Source organism: Phoca vitulina, unplaced genomic scaffold (genome assembly GCF_004348235.1).
Source record: "Phoca vitulina isolate PV1807 unplaced genomic scaffold, GSC_HSeal_1.0 scaffold3, whole genome shotgun sequence".
NCBI classification, from domain to species: Eukaryota; Metazoa; Chordata; class Mammalia; order Carnivora; family Phocidae; genus Phoca; species Phoca vitulina.
The window spans coordinates 85988202-86010071 of NW_022589706.1; the positions used below are offsets into that span (position 1 = coordinate 85988202).

General features: G+C 34.6%; 1 pseudogene; it reads right to left on the bottom strand.

Moving 5' to 3' along the window:
* Positions 1-631: 631 nt before the first annotated feature.
* Positions 632-12306, bottom strand: LOC116630293 (annotated as a pseudogene).
* Positions 12307-21870: the final 9564 nt, after the last annotated feature.

Sequence of the window (21870 nt, forward strand, 5' to 3'; positions counted from 1 at the left end):
AATGAGATTCATGTAATTGAAGTTTCCTGAATATTCACTTTTTAGGAGATTATCTCCATTTTGGCAAGTGAGAATGTTTCTGGATCCTGGGAAGAAAAATCTCAATATGCTGCCACTGATTTGGGAGTTGTAGCTTCAGGAAGAATAACACCTGATAACTGACAAGAATATCACTGATAAGTCCAGCGTTTTAAAACCGGCTTAGCCATTTGTGGGTTCATATATATCAACTTTTTTTTCCTTATTTTTCTGGAAGTTTTCAACTACTAGTACTTTGATCGTGTAAACACTCTCACACCCTTATCAGACACGAACTTCACATGAATGCCTCATTGGTTGGCTTTTACACCTAGTCTTAAAATCTAAAGGGAACAAATTTTAGAGTTCATTAGTCATATCTAATTTATACAAAAGAATGGTAGGATGATGGTTTTGATAATAGTGGGTATGCTGTCTTTCATGGCTGATATTACAATACATTAAATCCAAACTACTCACTTTACTGACTTTCTTAAAAAACAGAAAATTTGTCATGAGCTTAGTCTGGATCTATATTCTGATGCTGTTTTATATATTTGAAATAAATTAATGTTATGGGGGATTTTTTTCTCCTTAAAAATTGTATTCTATCTTAAATCACTTTAGAATAGTCTAAGACAAATCCAAAATGTTCTGAAGCTACATAGTCGTAATAATTACACTCTGTAAGTACACCAAAAATCATTGAGCTGTACACTGGAAACAAGTAAATGTCATTAAATGTCAATTACACCTCATTAAAACTGTTAATGAAAACAAAAAAGAAACAAAAACAATTTCTGTAGTATAGTGAGAAGTCATTTAAATAATAAAATTCTTGTTGTACCCTGCATTCTAGCCATATCATTTTTTTTTAAAGATTTTATTTATTTATTTGACAGAGAGAGACACAGCGAGAGAGGGAACACAAGCAGGGCGAGTGGGAGAGGGAGAAGCAGGCTTCCCGCTGAGCAGGGAGCCTGATGCGGGGCTTGATGCGGGGCTCGATCCCAGGACCCAGGGATCATGACCTGAGTGGAAGGCAGACACTTAACGACTGAGCCACCCAGGCGCCCCTAGCCATATCATTTGATAAACACGACAGCACTTTTCCCCTGGGCCATGATCCCATTGGGAAAAATGTTTATCTGCCACCATTCCACCCTTTGAAATCCTGTCCATTCTTCAAGGACCACCTAATGTCTCACTGTTTAACAAAATGGAGTCTGGTAAGTTCCATATAAGAAAAGAAGCTTGTTTTTTGATGATCGGTGATCATCAAGGAACAGAGGTTGAAGGAGTAGGAGACAGTGAATATATGATATGTTTATATTTGGAATATATTTTCCAATATTTAACAAGTAAAATAACAAATTTGATACAGAATTTGTATGTTGTCTAAAAAAGTAATGAATTAAAGTATTTATGAAACACTGCTCAATAATATGTGAGTAAACATACATAATATGAATAAGCATACATCATAATAATATCTCATTTGATATCATTGGGAATGAATTTTCTAAATGCCTGAAATTTGCTTCTAACTGTAGTGTCATTATAAAAATGAGTATCATTATTGGAAAACACACAGAATTTGTTTAGTTTCCCTTAGAAACATTCGGTTTTGTTCTTTAGTGACTATGAAGTGAAAAGCAGTTGCTGCCGTATTAAAACAACTGGATAGAAGCAAATATAGGAACAGAAGAAATAGGAGAAATGACTGAGGGAAAACAAACAAACAAACAAGAAATAAGGGATGGACACAAGTTTGGATTTTCTGAATGTATCACTCCAAACATTGATTCCATTCCCAATATTATTCAAGACTGGTGGGTTATATGTATAATTTGTATAACAGTCTCAAGGTCCATAATAACCCAGGTCTATAACCTGTCAAGGGTAAATATTCTTCACATATCAATGCCATCTTAGAGGATTATGAATCCCAGGATAGTGCAATGAAAATACTAAAGAGAACACTGAAAATTGCAAAGTGCCATGCCAATTATATGGGACCAGTATGATTTTCATAATGAGAATATTTACCAAAATTCATTCTATTTTGAAAAATATAGTTTATTAAAACTATGAAATAATTACTATATTTTAGAAATATTTCCATCAAAGAGAAATACCATTTTAACTAAAAGTATCTGTGCTTGGATATGAATCTGTGATTTTGAACCACTTTTTTCTTGGACATCTTTTCTTTAAGAAGTCATATAAATGAAGTTTGGTATAGACAAAGAATCAGCAATCTCTCGGAAGCCATACACTAAGCTAGCATTTTCTATTTTTATCTTCTACTTAAAAAGTAGGAAAGGACCCACAGGACTACCAGAATAGGAAGGGATAGGACCAGACATTAAGATTCAACACAACTTCTCATGAAGCCACAAGAGTATCTCATCAAATCTTTTGGGGGACTGTATGCCTGAACTAAATCTAGTAGGAAAATGGCAGCCTTCATGTTTCCTATAAGTGAAAAAAAGGGTAAATAGACCTACATAATATTTTAGAAGAATTACCTGCAATTCTTATGGTCTGTTCTCTCTTTTAGTGGCTAATTCATAGCTGCCCATTTGGAGGAAACAAAACAGAATTAGATGTCAGATAAGTAGGATTTTATTTTATTTTATTTTTTATTTTATTTTTTTTTAAGATTTTATTTATTTATTTGAGAGAGAGAATGAGACAGAGAGAGCATGAGAGGGTCAGAGGGAGAAGCAGACTCCCTGCCGAGCAGGGAGCCTGATGTGGGACTCGATCCCGGGACTCCAGGATCATGACCTGAGCCGAAGGCAGTCGCTTAACCAACTGAGCCACCCAGGCGCCCCTAGATAAGTAGGATTTTAGATCTGTATCTACCACAATTTAGTTGTATCGTGGTTAAGTCACTTAATAAGAGATACCATTTATGCACCAAAAATATTGTTTAATGTAGGACAATACAGAGGGTAGAAGCTTCTGAAAATATAAATTGCTAAAATCAAGATTAAAAATGATAAGGAATGTAAAGAGTATATAACCAAATAAAGTCATTTTTTTTTCCTCAAGATTTTGCTCCTTAAGTTACTTAAGGTTCATTACAGCTTAAATTATCTGAAATGGAAGAAGATATTGAAAATTAGGCACAAGTGGAAGCTCAATAAAGCATTCATTTATTCAGACTAAGCAGGAGACTGAAGATAGTCATTCATTTATTCATTCAGCCTTGATTATTGATAATTGAATAGAAACTCTGCTCTAGGCACTGTATTGGGCCTTGGGATTAAATAGTGAGTCAAAATAGTTCTAATCCCTGTTCTTAGGTAGTGTACATTCTATAGGGAGACATAAACATTAATCAAACACACACAAATGTAAAATTGAACAGGGAAAGTACTTTTAAAAATAGAGTGATATTATAATATATGGGGATTTAATATTTTCAGAGAAGCCAAGGAAGCTTTTTCTTAAGAAAGGACATGTGATTTGACATCTGAAGGTTAAATAGGACTTAGCTAGGTAAGAGGGGAGGAAATAGTGTATCAGTCTGAGAGAACAGTACAGATAAAAACACTTGACAGAACCAACCATGGTGCATATACACAGTAACGAGCCAAAGTCTCATATGACAGGGGCAGGAAGAAGGATAGTAATGGTTCCAGATAAGACTGGAGTAGGATAGCAATCCAAACCACATAAGTCCTTGTAGATCATTCTCAATTGTGCCTACCTATGAGCAAAGGGAAATTACTGGAGAGTTTTAAGTAGGAAGATGATACAAATTGATTTACTTCTAGAATAGATTGCTCTGGTTATTTTGTGGAGAATGGGTGGGTAGGATACCAAAACAGATGGAGATAGACAAGTTAGTATAAACAAATTAGTAGGATATAACAGAACAGGCAAAAGGTGATGACAACTTGGCCTAAGAAGGTGGTGGGGGGAAACAAAGACATGGAAAGATTCAAGAAATATTTAGTAGGTAAAATTGACAGAGTGTATTATTAATACTTAATTAATAATTAATACTTAATTAAAATAATTAATGTTTAGGATGTTGAAGGAGAGAGAGATCTCAGAAATGAGTCTTAGTTTTTTAGCTGGTATAACTAGATGGAACATGAGGTCATTCATTGATTAGAGGAAGGAAGCAATGGAAAGGTCATGAATGTAGTCTTGGTTATGTTGAATTTGTGATGCTTTTGAGATAGTCAAGAAATGTTAAACCGTTAGAAAACCTTATGAGTCAGAAGCTCAGAGGAGATGCCTTACCTGGAGTTAAATTTTATGGGTCATCTCTACCTAGTTGAATGAGACCATCTGGGGAAAAAGTGTAGAATGAGAGGTAGAGATGGATTAGATTTTAGGGTCAAGGAATTTAACTTGCAATAGACAAGCAGAGGAGGATGAGTCCAGCAAGGAGAAGAATAGCCAGATAGGTAAAAAACATGAATTATACAGGTCCGCTTTTCAAAAGCTCATGTTAGGCCACTTTGCTTTTATGAAAGACTTACATCAATACCTTTTTGGTAACTGAAAGAATCCAAAGAGGATTTTTGCTTTTATGAAAAAAGGCGGAAAGCAAAAATAGCATTCAGCATTCAGCAATATCAGTGAGATATTACTGAAGCAGCACACACCCTAAGCAGCGAGAGTGGCGCCGCCAAACTCCTTCCCTGGGAACGACACTCAGCATCCAGCCACCACAGCTTTGAACTGTGTCTGTGAGCATCTGTGCTTTATCTCAATTTATTTTGTGCATTCCTTCACAAGATGTGTCCTCAGATTTCAGAAAAATCTAGGAGAGGTTGTTTTCTGGGTCTGGGATTGCTAAAAAATTTTCCATATATACAGAATTGTTGAATCGCTATGTTAGACGCCTGAAACTAATATAACACCGTATGTTACCTATACTGGAATTAAAATTAAAAAACTTAATTAAAAAAATTTCCATATAAATTAATGGTAATTGCTTCTTTGCTTTATGCCATTTCCACTTACAAAAGGTTTCAGGGGAATGCTCTACTTTCAGAAAGCAGGGGAAATCTGTATCTCAAAAGCCAAAGGAATAGCAGATTTTAAGGAGGACATGGTCAACCATGGGGAATACTGCTGTTGAAGTGTGATGAAAACTGAAAAGAATATGCACGACACTTTATGTCTTTTGTAAAATGGTTGGAAGCCAGAGTGAAGTAGGCTTAGAATGGAAATGTAGATTAAAACTAGAATAGTGAGTAGAGCTAACTCTTTCTAGGAAGAGTAAAAGGGTTAAGATTATAAGAAAGAACATGTATGTGGACAAAAAAAAAAGAATTTTTTTTTTTTAATTTCTAAAAGCATTGATGTAAAAGCTCAGGTTCCTCCTGAGAGTTTTCTGGGAAATGTTTACAATCAGTGGGGAAGGAAAGTGGAGTGAAGGTTTCAAAGGTACATAATACCATTGGGGACTGCTCACAATTATTAAGATTATTTTAGTTTCAAAAATAAACCTACTTTATATTTAGCACGACCAAGTTTACTGGATAACTGATGATTAACACCTTTAAGTTGAATCCTTTAAAAAGACAGAATTCATTTTAATAGAAATGTACTTAAAAGGTATACTCCCCTGAATTGTTAAATGTAACGTACTGGTCGTAATTTTCACTCTATTACATGACTTGAAATTACTACCACCACTAATCATTCAATGTGTTTATAGAAGAGTATTTTCCTTAGGGTTTATTGCCATTTGTTGGCCTCTATGTTATGTCTCTCCATTTACTTTTTTCTTTTAACTATGTAGATCTTCCTTTAAAGTTTGCCTTTCTCCTACTGCGATAAGGAATCACTTTTCACTAAAATAAGCAAGTGATTCTTTTAATTTCTTTTTATATTAGACATTACGGCTTTCTGGAGGTTAAAATGATATGTAACATAGAGGTAAATAAGGTCAGAGAGAGAGACTGAGTCTTTTGTTAATGAGTAATATTCATGCGTGTTGGTTCTTGAGATAAGTTTTTACTTACTTTTACTTACTTTAGAGTAAGTAAGTATTGCTTTCTGGTACCTTATGTGTTCTGCTTGAAAACCTGGGCATGCATTTCACTTTATTTGTGTTTTCAGTGATGATTATAGTATCTGACACATTAAAGGTATTGTTATTGTTATCTCTTATCATTTTGGTTTTGGTTGGTTAAGGTATTCATTGTGTTCCCATATCTATTTAACTAAAGCACAAACCTTATTTGTTTTCCCTGTAAAACTGTGCCAATAACATTTAAGTAGATAACATGAGGCGATTTCTTGGCTCATACATCAGAGTCCACAGTTGCTCAAGCTTCAGGAGAATGAGAGAATGTAAACTTCATGAAGGCAGGGAGTTTTGTCTTTGTGGGTTTTATTTATTTTTATTGTTGTTGCTGCTGCTGTTTTATGGTGTATTTTTACCAATTGTCCTTTTTTTGCTACAGAATTGATGAGGAATGGAATGAATATTGGAGAAGTGATCAGAATACTCATTTACTTTCTTCTTATGGTTATTGTCAGGATTAAAGGTAATAATGCATATGGAATTTCTAGGGCTTAACTTAGTGAACACTGTACAGATGTTGAGTATGGTTTCTATTATCATCGTCAGATCTATACTTGTACCATTTTCTAAATGTATTTGACAGAAACAAACATTGTGGATGAAAAGGACAAGTCTGGACCGGTTACATGATTTCAACTTTGCTATTTTATTTTTATTTTATATGTACCAAGAAGTTTAGTTAAGGGAATAGAGGAAAGGGAGTCAACTTGAAGATCTTGGTATCACACATGAAGAGAATAAAGATAAAGCACAAATTATGGGTGTGTTAGTGGTACAGGAAGGAGAGTTTTAGATTTATGGAACTCTGATTTTTCTAAACAGATGTCCTCATCATGGAAGTTATTGTAGTCTCCACTTAACCAGATGGGATACCAAACTCCCTGTTGTGTTCGGAACTGGCAGGGCTCATTAAGTTGGCTTTAAATTGGGTATTAAGGGAGGATCTTTTGCTTAGCCCAAATAATCTCAACATGCACAATGAAGAGAATAGGGAGTTCTACAAGCTAAGATGAAATATAAGATAAGTGATAAGTAATATTAACATACTGGACTTAATTGTCTATAAGTAACTACAAAGTAAATGGGAAATTAAAAAGATTAACTGGAAATGTTTCTAAATGATGGAGAATATGACCTGTTGAGCATAATAAAAATGGAAAGATAACATTTTCTTAATTGGAATATCAAAACTGGTAGGTAAAATATACTCTATAAAGAAGACTAAGAGGAAATTGAACTTGAGGAATAAGCGTTGTATATGAGATCCAAAAAATAGAAGAAAAAGAAAAAAGTGGCTTGTTATATTAAAAAATGGTAATATTGGGGAAAGTCTTTTGATTTAAAGATACAAAAGAAGAAAATAAAAGACTGTAGTAGGTATATACTAAAACATAGGTGGTGGCAATTTCAACTTGTTAGTCCTTTAAAATTTTGGACCAGGGACTATTTTGGACTCTTTAAAATAAAAAATCACTACATATTGAGATATCAAATGAATAATATTTATGTATATTCATTCATGTAATATTCAACAAACATATGAGTTGATAGGCCTAGAGCAATGAAATATTAATGGAGGTGGTATTGGTAATAATAAAAATTATTTTATGTTTTAGAAATAAAGAACCTATAAAGATACTGAACTTATTGTACTAAATAAAACTTATTTTACTTTACTGGGCTAATTTTACTAAACAAGTTTTACAGGGGTATATGCAGACAGTTAATAAATTTAGTGAAAACAGACAATGGGTGATTGCATATTACCTACATGATATCTGATTAAAAGGAATAATCTAAATTGATTAGCCAAGCTTTAACCTTTAGAGACTGTGAGAGGCAGCAGATCCATTAATATTTATGATTGATACAGAATATCAGATATTAATAATAGCTACTTTAATATGTTAGTTTTGAGCAGAGGTCTTAAATCTCTTTATTTACAGTTGTGTAACCTTGAACAGATTATTAATTCCTCTATACCTCATTTTTTCTATTCTATACGATGAGAATATTACTTATCTGGATTTTTTTGGTAGATAATTGTTTTATAGATTTAACTTAGTGTTCAGCACATAATGGAAACTAAATAAATGATAGCTAAAAAAATAAAGTTTAATTTTATAATTACCAAAATTAGCCAAGCCAAATTTTATTCTAGAAATGTGAATTCAGGAATAAAAATATAAAATAATAATAATTTGCATCTTCACATACTATTAATCTTTGCCAATATTAACTAATTAATAAAGCTAGTCTTTGGGAAACAGAGTATCACTTCTACCAAAGAAAAGAGGGAAGTGAAACTCAGGAAGGTTAAATCACTTGCCCCAAATCACAGAATGAGTGAGAATTGTTCTGAAACAATGTGTGGAAGTTTCCAAAGTATTAGTTTTGTTAATTTCTATGCCATTTGTGGATCTTGAGAAGTACTTTAAAAAATATAAGTCAGTCAGAGAAAGACATGTATCATATGACCTCACTGATATGAGGAATTCTTAATCTCAGGAAACAAACTGAGGGTTGCTGGAGTGGTGGGGGGTGGGAGGGATGGGGTGGCTGGGTGATAGACATTGGGGAGGGTATGTGTTCTGGTAAGCGCTGTGAATTGTGTAAGACTGTTGAATCACAGACCTGTACCTCTGAAACAAATAATACATTATATGTTAAAAAAAAAAAGAAGAAGATCGCAGGAGGGGAAGAATGAAGGGGGGGAATCGGAGGGGGAGACGAACCATGAGAGACTATGGACTCTGAGAATCAAACTGAGGGTTCTAGAGGGAAGGGGGGTGGGGGGAGGGGTTAGCCTGGTGATGGGTATTGAAGAGGGCACGTACTGCATGGAGCACTGGGTGTTATACACAAACAATGAATCATGGAACACTACATCAAAAACTAATGATGTAATGTATGGTGATTAACATAACATAATAATAATAAAAAAAGACAGGAAGCTAATAAAAAAAAGACAGGAACTTAATTTAAAAAAAGTACAGTTTTATACTGGCTAAGTGGTTAAGAAATTCACAAGAATTACAATAAATATGGCACCTCAAACTGAAAAAAATATATCTAATAGCTGAATACAAAGGAATTATACCCTTAAAGAAGTGGGGAATATATTTTTACCCCAAAGATACAAATGTAGTGATCTGAAGGGGCACATGCACCCCAATGCTTATAGCAGCAATGTCCACAATAGCCAAACTATGGAAAGAACCCAGATGTCCATTGACAGATGAATGGATAAGGAAGATGTGGTATATATATATACAATGGAATATTATGCAGCCATCAAAAAATGAAATCTTGCCATTTGCAACAACATGGATGGAACTAGAGGATATTATGCTAAATGAAATAAGTCAGTCAGAGAAAGACAATTATCATATCATCTCACTGATATGTGGAATTTAAGAAATAAGGCAGAGGCTCATAAGGGAAGAGAGGAAAAAGTAAAACAAGATGAAACCAGAGAGGGAGATAAGCCACAGGAGACTCTTAATCTTAGGAAACAAACTGAGGGTTGCTGGAGGGGAAGTGGGTAGGGAGACGGGGAGGCTGGGTGATGGACGTTAGGGAGGGTATGTGTTATGGTGAGCTCTGGCTGTTGTGTAAGACTGATGAATCACAGATCTGTACCCCTGAAACAAATAATACATCATATGTTAGTTAAAAAAAATAATAATTAGAAGCAGGAAATATATTTTAAACATTTAAAAAATATGTTTCTTAAACACATAACTTTGAAATGAAGGATTTTAATTTACTTTTAGCTTTGAGACAAGGGTCTTTATTTGTAATAGTTATGGTTATAAAAGTTATAATAGTTATGTATACACATAATATCTTCTTACTTTAATTGTGGGGGAAGGATGCCCTAGGAATACAATCAAGACATTCGGTTCACAGCAAAAGTAGTAAGATCATAGCTTCTAGATTTGATCAAAGATAAGCCCCAATTTATTTCTAAACTCTTTTCTATATTCATGCTGTAATTTACTGAGTGCCTATTAATAACCAGGTACCATGCTAGCTTTTGGATTCTGGACTGTTCTAAAATTACTCTACCAAGCATGTTTTTTTCACAATTCCTTCCTCCTTTCCTTCCTATGAGTCTAACTATCCCCTACTCATGTCCCCTATATAGACACAAATAGAAGTTTCTTTGTAAAATCCTAGCCATGTAATAGTCCAATTTTATCATTTCTTCAAATTTTCTTAAATTATTCTAACTCCTTAGCCTGACACACTTTTTTTTTTCATAAACTTGTCCATTCCCTCTCTAAACTAATATTCTTCTCTTCCCCGCATGCTTTCTGTGTTCTCATTACACTGAATTTTCACAACTCTATTGACATGTGATGTAAATGACCCAAGCCTTTAAGCTTTTACCCACATTTCCTCTATCTGGATAGATCCTCCTTTTCTTTTTAAAATGACATTCCCATTCTCATGATTAAATCATCTTTAACTCTTCACAATATGACAAGTATTTTCCTACTGTCCATGACACATTTCTAAAATATCTATAAAGGGGCGCCTGGGTGGCTCAGATGGTTAAGCGTCTGCCTTCGGCTCAGGTCATGATCCCAGGGTTCTGGGATCGAGTCCCGCATCAGGTTCCCTGCTAGGCGGGGAGCCTGCTTCTCCCTCTGCCCTTGCCTCTCTCTCTCTGACTTTCATGAATAAATAAATAAAGTATTTAAAAAAATAAAATAAAATAAAATATCTATAAAACATCAAATTTGCAGAGTAGGCTTCAATTTGAGATTGAAGGTCAGCTTCTCTGTCAATCCTAATAATTCCCAAACTTGCCTAAATTACAATAATTTTATGAGAATTAGCAGCTTATCACTAATGCCTTCCTGTCACTTTCATTTTTTCTTCTTAAACATTTTTTTTCTTTTTTTAAACATTTTTGTAAGAAAGTAAAGGTAGTTTACAATTAAAGAGGCAACTAATTAATCAAACTGTTGAACAGAGAAAAATGATAACACTAAACAAATGGGATGGTTGATTGGCCTGCTATGCCCTGATAGTTTTGGCATCAATGGTTCATTTGGATATTTAAAAAGTAATTTGGGGTTGTCAGAGTAAAATAAGCAAAGAGTCAAATTGTTGCAAAAATGAATGAAAATTGAGGACTGTCAATTGCTAAAAATAGCTTTCATGTAATAATTTTGCTAAGGACTTTGTACTGTCTACAGAGTCCCTCCAACAGTCCCATGAGGTAGTAGTCAGTAAAGATCTGCTTTACAGAGGAGTAAGCTGGTAGTGCCCTCAATCACACAGCTATTTCATGGCACAGCTAAAATGCAAGTCCTGATCTTTTTGGTTCCAAGACCATTTATAATTATTCCCTTCCTAGGTGATGTTGATTATTCCGTCTTCTGTGCCTAGTCTGCCCATTATCTTCATTACCATATTGTTTTCTTTTCTTTTCTTTTTTCTTTTCTTTTCTTATTTTTTTCTTTTCTTTCTTTTCTTTTCTTATTTTTTTCTTTTCTTTCTTTCCTTTCTTTCCTTTTTTCTTTTCTTTCTTTCTTTCTTTCTTTCTTTCTTTCTTTCTTTCTTTCTTTCTTTCTTTCTTTCTTTCTTTCTTTCTTTCTTTCTTTCTTTTTCAGCATTCAAAATCTTGTAGTAACAAGGCAGGATCTGGGGTTGGTTTTTGTAGTCCCGGTTGGACCTGCGGCCTCCAGCGCCGTCGAACTTCCATTCCTTGGCTCGCACGTAGGGTTTGATGTGGCTGTGAGGGGTTCCTGGGGCCTTGCCACAATGCCTGTATACCTCTCTGCCCTTGCGTGGACCAGAGAGCAAGATGGCGCCACAGCCCTGGGGGAATCCAGGGCCAACTGGTTAAAAGTAAGGATCTTGCTTCCAGCTTTGAGGATGCAGCCCCAGGCCCAGCTGCTCATGCACAGGACTCACACCTTCAGTCTGGGCACCTCCTGGACATGCACACCATTGGTTATACTTCTTACAACCACAGCTGTTTTGTTTTCCTGGCCAGGCAACAGATCATCCGGGAAAGGGACAGAGGCGGCAGGTTGGTGCGACTCAGGAACAACCTCTTCAACACAACTTGGTTAAAGGTAGAGTTGGTTCATCTGGCCAGAAACCTGTATGTACAGCTTGACCAACAGTCTCAGGTAGATGTCCTGGCTCTTGGGCTCCTTGTGCAGAACCTCTTGGTCCTTGTTGTGGTAGGTGTCAACTCCCATGATGGCTCTCCTGCTCAGCCAGGTCTGGAAAGAGAGAACCTACATTGTTTCATTTTTGATGGTCACAAGACACATTAGACTGTAGACTTCTTCCAGAGTAGTCCTGAATCTAAAGGTATTTGATAGCCCCAAAGCCTTGCCAAATTTATATGCCTAGAACTCCACAGTAATTGCTGAATAGATAACTGAATAGACAAATAAATTAAAGAAATAGAAACATGTATGATAAGAATTATTGTATGTATAACCACAGGGTCGTTCTTTTTTCACCAACTTACAGACATTTTGGGGAGAGCTGACTTGTAATACTGTTCTATTATCCCTCTGTAGGGAATATAAGCCCAGTTCTTCAGTTTAAAGTGGAATTTAAATAAAGCAGCATATGCTATCTTGTTCCATCAAAAGCAGTAACTTACAGAAATGAACGGGACAATGAGGGGATGTGCTTAGGTTGTCACACTGACGATGCCTCCTATCTCAGTGTTTGCTCTCTTGCTGAAGGTACCAGAGACTATTTTGAGGAAAGCAAAGGTTTAATCCTCCCAATTGTTGGTTTCAAAGGGCTTAAAATACCATTTCTATACTCCACTGCTAAATTACTCTGTACATCTCACTATTGAATTTTTAAGGCCCTGTTAGAACCTGTCTATTTAGCATCTGTAATCTCATCATGAAATAACGAATTCTGTGTATTTACCTCTCAATATGTAATGTACTTGTATTAGTATCACAATAAATCCTTTCAAGGCTAAAGGATTTCCTCCTTTTCCTGCCATTCAGGAATACATTACTCAACTTAGTATTTTATCCTTTTTATACTCTCCATGGGTTTAAAACCATAAGTGAAATTTATAATGAAATGTATGGAAGTATCTTTAATTTTAATCATTTTAATTACTCTTTTCCTATTCCCTTTTGCCTTTCTTGGGAATCAGTAGCAAAAGATTCATGCATTATTCTAGACCACTGGTTTTTAAAATGTTAACTATGTTCATTTTGAGGGATGAAGATATCTACCCATACTATGAACTTTTCAGTTTTGCTCTATGAATCACAATAAGATCTGTGGTAGGAAAAATACAAACTAAGGGAATGTTTTTTGTTTTATTTTGTTTTTATAACAAAGTTTCAACCATGTAGTACTTTTGGTGTTTTTTTTTTTTTTTTTTAAAGATTTTATTTATTTGACAGAGAGAGCACAAGCAGAAGGAGAGAGGGAGAAGCAGGCTCCCTGCTGAGCAAGGAGCCTGATGTGGGACTCGATCTCAGGACCCTGGGATCATGACCCGGGCTGAAGGCAGCTGCTTAACTGACTGAGCCACCCAGGCATCCCAACTTTTGGTGTTTCTTATTGTAACAACTTTGTATGGTGACAGATAGTAGCTAGGTTTATTGTGATGATCACTTAGTAATGTATATAAATGTTGAACCTCTATGTTGTACACCTGAAACTAATGTAATATTGTATGTCAATTGTACTTCAATTGAAAATTTTAAAAGGACTGTAGAAGACCCACAGGAAACCTTTCTTACTTGCCGACTATTGTTAATATGGTAACTACTGTCTCTCCTGGTCACATTGCTGCCATAAAGTTGTGCTCGAAGAAGCAGGACTTTTGATTCTCTTTCTTTCTTGTGTGAGTCAGTCATCTGAGTCTTCTAATCATTTCTGGAAGCTTTGGTCAGGCACGACGCAAGGATTGCCATTATTATCAATTTTATTAACATACTGTTTAAGTTCCAGCCAGTGCTAGATACAATTCTATCTATCCCCTTCAAATAGTAGATAGTTTTACATAATGCTCTTGTCAGAGGTAAAAACACACAGATCAAAAGAATAAAAAGGAAGTCCTGAAACAGATGTAAAAATACACACAATTTTAGAAGGTAATGAAGATAGCATCTCAAAACATTGAAAAAATATATTAACCATTCAATAAGTGAGATAACAGGCTAACTATTACTTAAAAATAAAGTTATAGCCATAATTTAAATAAAATACCAAAGGTAATACTAACTGGATTAAGATTTAAATGCATAGAATGAATCCATAAAATACAAGAAGAAAATATACTTTCTCCATTACATTGGAGGAAGGATCTCTATGTATGACATTAGCCATAAAGGAAAAAATTAATAAATTTGCTTAAATAAAATTTATCTGTTAATTTTAGAGACATAGAAATACCATGAACTATGAATTAATCACACATATAATAAAAAAGGGTTAATATTCTTAGTTCTTAGAGTGCTTTTACAAAATTAATGAGTATCTTAGAAAAATAAGCAAAAAAATCCCAAAGAGGAATATTATAAAGAAAAAAATATATAAGCAGAAAATTTAAGAAGTTAAACTATATTAGTATTCAAAGAAATGCAAATAGAAGTATCATCAAGACATCATTTTATGTATTAAGTTAGAAATAGGATATTCATAAGAAAAAACCCTTAATCTCCAATTAAATTTTTGCACCTGTTAGGTAGGGATCAAGGTTTTCTTTTTTTCTTATGAATATCCTATTGCTTCACTGTGACTTATTGAAAAAAAAATCCTTTCTCTTTGAATGGTGTTGATGCCTTTGCCATAAGTCAAGTGAATACATACATGCTAGTCTACAGTTTGGTTCCTTGTTCTGTTATCTTGGTCTGTTTATCTACCTTTACACCAATATCACACTCCCATAGTTACTATGGTTCTATCATAATTATTTAAATTTTATACTTTGTTTTAAAGATTGTCTTGTCTATTGTAAGTCCTTAGTACTTCCAAATAGATTTTAAAATCAACTTATCTATTTAAAATTCCTGCTGTGATTTTGATTTCCATTTTATTGACCCTAAATCAATAAATCTAGATCAATTATGGAAAATCAGTACACTAACAATATTGGATCTTCTAATCTGTTAAAATATTCTAATTAGCCATTTATTTAAATCATCTTTAATTTCACCAATTTTTTTTTAGTTTTTAGTGTGAAGTCTTCCATATTCTTCTTTAGATTTATTCTAGTTACTTGATATTTTTTTGACTTCTGTAATTGGTATTGTCTTTTAGATTTCAATTTGAAATTGAAATTTTTTATTTTGGGTACAGAAATTCTATTGATTTTTGCTATATTGACCTGAAAACTAGAGATCTTGCTAAGAGCCATATTACTTTAATACGTTTATAAATTTTTCAAATATTCTTGCTATATAAACATATCATTTTCATATCACCTAAAAAATGAACAGTCAGGCCACAACTGGAAAAAGATACATAATATATAGAGAGAAAGAGTCAGATATGCATATATCTGACAAAAGCCTTGTATTTACATTGTATAAATAACTTTTACAAGTCAATAAGAAAAAACAATCTAAAGTGGGCCAAGATTGAATAAGTAATTTATAAAAGGATTACAAAATGCCTAAAAAACATATTTTTAAAGTGTTTATACCATTACTCATCAGAGAAATGTAAATTAAAACCACGGTGAGATATGTACCCATCAAAACAGCTAAAGTTAAAAAGACTGATGATATCAATTGTCCATGAAGATGTGGAACGGCTAAAATTCTCGAATCTTGCTGAAGAGAGTACAAATTGTTTTATGCATTTTGGAAAACTGTTACTATCTACCAAAGCCAAATTTAGGTCCACCCTCATGAAAAAGCAATTCCACTCATAGATGAATTTTTTTTTAAATGAGGGCATAGGTCCACCAAAAGAGATATACACGGCTGCTGACAACAGCTTTATTCTTAATATCGCAATCTGGGAACAATCTGAATGTCCAAACTTATGAAACTATATGAACACATTGAGGTATGTTTATAGAGTAGAATAATGTATTACAGTAAAAAAGAAGACACTACTGTTACGCAGCAGGATGGATCCCAAAAACATGTGTTGAGCAAAAGAGGGCATACACAAAATACATATTGTGTGATTCCATTTATTTTAAGTTCAAGAAGATGCAAACAAAACAAAATGACTTTTATAGTTCTAGAAGTCAAAATAGAATTTAACTCTGTGTTGGAAACATATTAACTGGAAAGAGGTAAGAGGAATCCTGGTGTGTTGGAGGTTTTCTGTGTATTAATTGGGGTTGTGGTTACACAGATGTATTCATATGTAAAAATCCACAAACTGTACAGTTAGGATCTTGCAATTTACATTGTATAGGTTGCACCTCAATTTAGAAAATTGAAAATATGGAAATGGGAATCTTATATAATGCTGGTAGAAATGGAGTAGTTATAATCTCTCTGAGAGCAATCTCAAAGATGATACAAAGTTTTATTTTTTTAATGCCTATACTCTCTGACCCAGGAAGTCCTGTTTCTAATAACTGCTTCTAAGGAAAGAATCTGACCAATGGTAAAAATGCATATATAAGGTGACTCAAAATCCCTAAACTGCAAGCTCCCTGCCAACTTAACACAAGAGGCTCATGTCCCTACCTGTAAAATGAAGGGCCACCTACAGCATTTTCTATGATAGGGATGAAAGCAAGATAGGAAAACTCTAAACATCTAAGGTTTGAGGACTAGACTGGATAATTAAAATGTTCTAGCCACAAAATGGACTACTAGACAGGCATGTAAGATTACCATAGAGATAAAATTCAAAAAACTAATATTTTTTGGAAGAGCTTATTAAGTGTCATGCAATTCTACTATGTGTTTAGTATGGATTATTCCAACTGATGGGTAGGGATGATTAATTTTTTTTTTTTTACAAATGCAAAAATAGAGGCTTAGTAACTTCCTCAGAGATACACAGCTAGTGTCAGAGTTAACAGTTGAACCCACGTGTGTGTGTCAAATAAATGTGATAAAGCCCCTGTGATTGGCAGTTGATCACCAGATCCTTTGCTCTCCTATTCAGATATCTACCTGTGCAGGTTCACCCTAGTCTTCTCATTAATCTTGCAAGAAAATTTATCCATATTTTATATATTGCAAGTTTTACACCCCATTTATATGACAGAGTTTTACTGTATATACATCACATACAAATAAATCTATTTGGTAAAGCAGACGCCAAGCTGCTGACTCTGCTTCTTTCTTAGTGTCGAGATTATGGATGATTTCAAAATATATATATGTTTTGTTGATCTGAATTTTCTATCTTATCTAAATGGATGTACGAAATTGATGCAATTAGCAACAATGACGACAAAAAGCCTCACAGGAGAGGTGATTATTGTGTTCTAATAAAAGAGGGGCCTGTTTTTCAACGGATGCCCTAACCTCACCTAACTGAATGACATCTGGCTTTACACTTAACAGTAAACACTAAAGTTTATTAAGAGCGGAATTTGTGCCAAGTGCCTAATAAATGTCTCTTATGAATGTATTAGTCCAGTTATCTGCACAACATCCACACGAAGTAAGTTCTATTATCCCTAGTTTGTGTATGAGAAAAGTGAAGCGCAGAGAGGTTAAATAAATTGCCCCAAACTACACAGTATGATTCCAGCTCAAACTATCTAACTCCAGGGACTCGCCCTAAACCCCTAAATTGTATGTGTCCTCCCGACTTAATACGAGGGACTCATCTCCTCAACTGTAAAATGCCGGCCCACCTATACATTTTATTACACTGTGATCTTTAATACAAGGTTTGCCAAAAATCTACGTTTTGTATAATCAGTCAATCGATACATTTATTCAGTGCCTACTACGTGCCAAACTCAGTAGTATCTTTTTTTTCTTTCTTTCTCTCGATTCCAATTTCATAAACCATTTAAACTGAATGACACATTTGCCTTGGACACAGGATTGAGGGCCTATGAATCTGCATACGCAGGGCTTGAACCCAAACAAAGCATTTTGATCATTTAACAAATTCTAACTTGAAAAGAGGGGCTGACAGTTATTTTTGAACGTCTGCTAACACATATTCTAATTTTTAAGTCAGTGGTTTACTATAATTTCTTGAGCTGCTGGCTTGATTCAGAATAGGAGTCAAGCATAAAATCACACAAAGCTTTTGTTTTGCAAAGCTCTTTCACAAATCACCCTGGTTTCATGCCCTAATTAACCAGTGTTCGTGGGGGAATGAGAGGTTATTTGCTTTTCAGCTTCTGCAGATATACTAATAGCATAGCAGGAGAATTCTGAAATAACATGGGTTAGTTTCCATATTTGAAGCAGTTTCCCATGGATTCTTACATAATTATCTAGAAAATGTGAACCCTTGTTTCTATTGGAATTTTATCTTGTGCTGACAGGAACTCCCAAGATTAGAAAAATCTACCCATTACTAGGTCTTTTGAGCATACTATTATTCCAATATGTTAAATTGAACATATCATTATATTTAGAAACCCTGCCATAGTCTCTGACCCTTATAACCACAGAAAAATGTAAGCATTTGTTTTTCTCAATTAAATCATTTTTCAGAACATGTAATAAAGCATTTCTCATTGACTGAAATAAAAATAGTGTATGATTTTCCAATTTAGTAGAATAGGTTAACAAGATATTTGGATCCAGTAAGGTTTAGCTGACGATCAAGTCTAAAGAGAAACATTACTTGATTTTTTTCTATGTTATCATTAGCCCCGTAAAATTGGCTTATTGAGCAGAATCTTAAATCAAAATTTTACAACGTCCCTCCCAGCACATTGCACACTGGGGCCTTATGCTCAAAGGATATTTTCATACTTTCATTCATTATCCAGAACTTGAAGAAGAAGAAGAAGAAGAAGAAGAAGAAGAAGAAGAAGAAGAAGAAGGAGAAGAAGAAGGAGGAGGAGGAGGAGGAGGGATTGTAGGCTGTGGGGATTGTAACCATATTAGGATTGAGGCTGTTGTTTTCTCTACTAGAAGGCAATTTGGGTTGCAACAAGTTCCATGGGTCAAAATAATGCTATGGCTATGAAATTGCCTTAGAACAGAAAATCTAAGCCAGACGTGATAAAGTAAATATGATCCATAGATTTTCATATTTTAGGATTCTGGTTTTTGCTTCTAGTTTTTGAGAACAATTCTGGTTATAAATGTAAAATTATTTACGTAATTACAGATCAAACCAGTTCCTACCTTGTCAGGCTAAAGGTCACGTCTAGCATAAGCAAGTAGCCCGGATGCCGCTCTGCTGTTAATACCTGTTCACGCTAGGGCTGCCGCCCTATTCCCAGGGCTGATTGCCCTCTGTCCTGTGGCTTCAAGTAATGTAAATTGTATCTTGTCCCTGGGTAATCGAGATCAGTGTTGTCTTGTCTGTCCACTCCCTGCCGATGCCCTCTCTGTGCTGGGATAATGGTTTTGGTGGGCAATCAAGGAGGCTGCCTTCTTGACTCATCTCTCATAATAGATTGTCCTCCTCAGGCAAAATTGAATAACCCCCGACATGGCCTGGAGGCAAGCAATGAGAATTCAATAAGTCTGCAGGGTCAATGTCCTGTCATTTTTGGCAAGCAAGTAATTATTCTGCACTAACATTCGGTAATAGGAGGAGGAAACTGCCGTGGACACCTTTATCCTGATGCCCAGAAAAGTCACCTTAATAGGATTTTGCTTCTAATCAGCAATAATTCCTTCTCCTCTTCTGATGTGATTTGGTCCACTTTTTCACGTGAGTTGCATGTGTGGATTTTCTAGACGGTCTTTCCGTCCCCCCCCCCCCAAACCTGCAGTGTCTGTGGGAAAGTTTAACAACTTCACTGCCTGTTGTTTAATATTTTCCACTTTTATGGGTTGCAGTTGTGCTGTCTATTTGCTTTTACTGATTTGTGAAAGATTTATTATAAACCAAATACAGCTGTTCTCCTCTTTCATAAAGTCAAACTATTTTGGCAAACCTGTTTTCCACTATGAAAATACATTGAAAATTATTTCCCTTACCATCTTTCCTACCATAAGCATTCAGTTATGCTTAGTAGCTCAGGGTAGGTGCCAAAGCGGTTGTGGACTCACTTAAGGGAAAAAGAATGCATCTGCTTCAAAAATAAACAGGCAGAAGAGAAGAAATGACTTTTTTTTTTTCCTTGGGCCTTCTGGTGGGATTCAATGTTATTATGTACAGATCCCAAGAGGACAGAATTTTGATATCCCCAAAAAAGGGCATCTGTAAATTCAAGCCACTTGAGTGTTCCGCCTTTGCATTTACATTTACGAATCGTACACATTTTATTTAACTATGTAACCTTTACCTAAAACTAATATTATGATTAACCTTTTAATATTCTTAAGATATTGCTGCCATGTACCATCACTCCACTCCCCACATATACACGTAAAGAAATATTCTTATGTATATATTTAAAGAGAACATATTCACTCCAATTAATCAGCTCCCACTGTGCAGATTTAGATCTCTGACTTATGACATTTATTTAAGGAAATGATGAATTACTGGTTTTGAAGAAGGCAAATTTTAGCACCGTTTTAGTTAGTTCTATTGCCACTTTTTTAGAAAGCTATCTTTTTAAATGGAAAAAAAACCCCAAACAATTAGAAAGCAAAAGTGATTTCTAAACCCAATCTAGGTTGCTTTTCTCTCCATTTCTCTCTGAGCAGAAACTATTGCTTTATTCATTGAAAGGAACCTTTATCTTCTCTCTCCTGAGATCAGTGCACAGCCAGTAATGAAGAGGCTCGTACAAGAGCAGAATAAGCACTTTCCATGACTGATTGACGATTGATTATTGCCAGGATGTTTCCCCACGGTCACTCATCACTATGCTTTTTTGACAACCAAGCTCTATTCCCAACATGAAAAAAGGTGTTTTGATCTGCATCAATTTGGCTTGTTAACTGTGACAAAACTCAAACTGATACTGATCATGTTCAGTTGTCGATGTTGATTTGGATCCTGGATGTAGAAAATGTTCATAATAATCTGTACTCTATTCTTTACTTAGGATACTATAATACTGCGATATTTAATGACTGCTCCTCTTGAAATCCTTTTTGTTATCCTCGTGTATTTAGTATTTTGCTCACTGTAATAAGCTTTTGATGCTATTTTATCTTGTCATTGCTCCTTTCAATGTATTTTTAACTCTGCTTCTGAATTTCTGGCCATCTTTTCTATAACCACAGTCAAACTTTTCACCATTAACATTAGAAACTATGGATACTTTTCATGCACACTACCGAAAAATAAGATTTATTTAGAATTATTATTTGGCATTGAGCGAGTATGTATCTTATAGAAGTAATGCACAGCACACAGACTAAATTGTAGAAATTATATCAAGGAAAATAATGAGGCAATCCCCGTTCTCGTCCCCACACCCCTGCCGAAGTACTTTGGGTTAAAAGAATGAAATACATTCTTGGCAATTAATTGCTTCCGAGAAATTTTAAAACCAAGATTTATTTGGAATTAACATATTATAAACAATTGTCAAAATACTTACTATGAGATAATGTTTGCCGTTAGGAAGCTCTAAATGACTTGTATTTTAATATATTTAACTTTGTTGTTTTTGTTTTGTTTTGTACTGAGAAGTTACATCTAAGACTTAATGAAAATTTTATTTTCAAATCAAATTCTGTTTCAAACTGAAAATTGAAGTAATAATCCTTCTTTTTGTATCCCCTTCGTCCCTTTCCTCCTAGAAT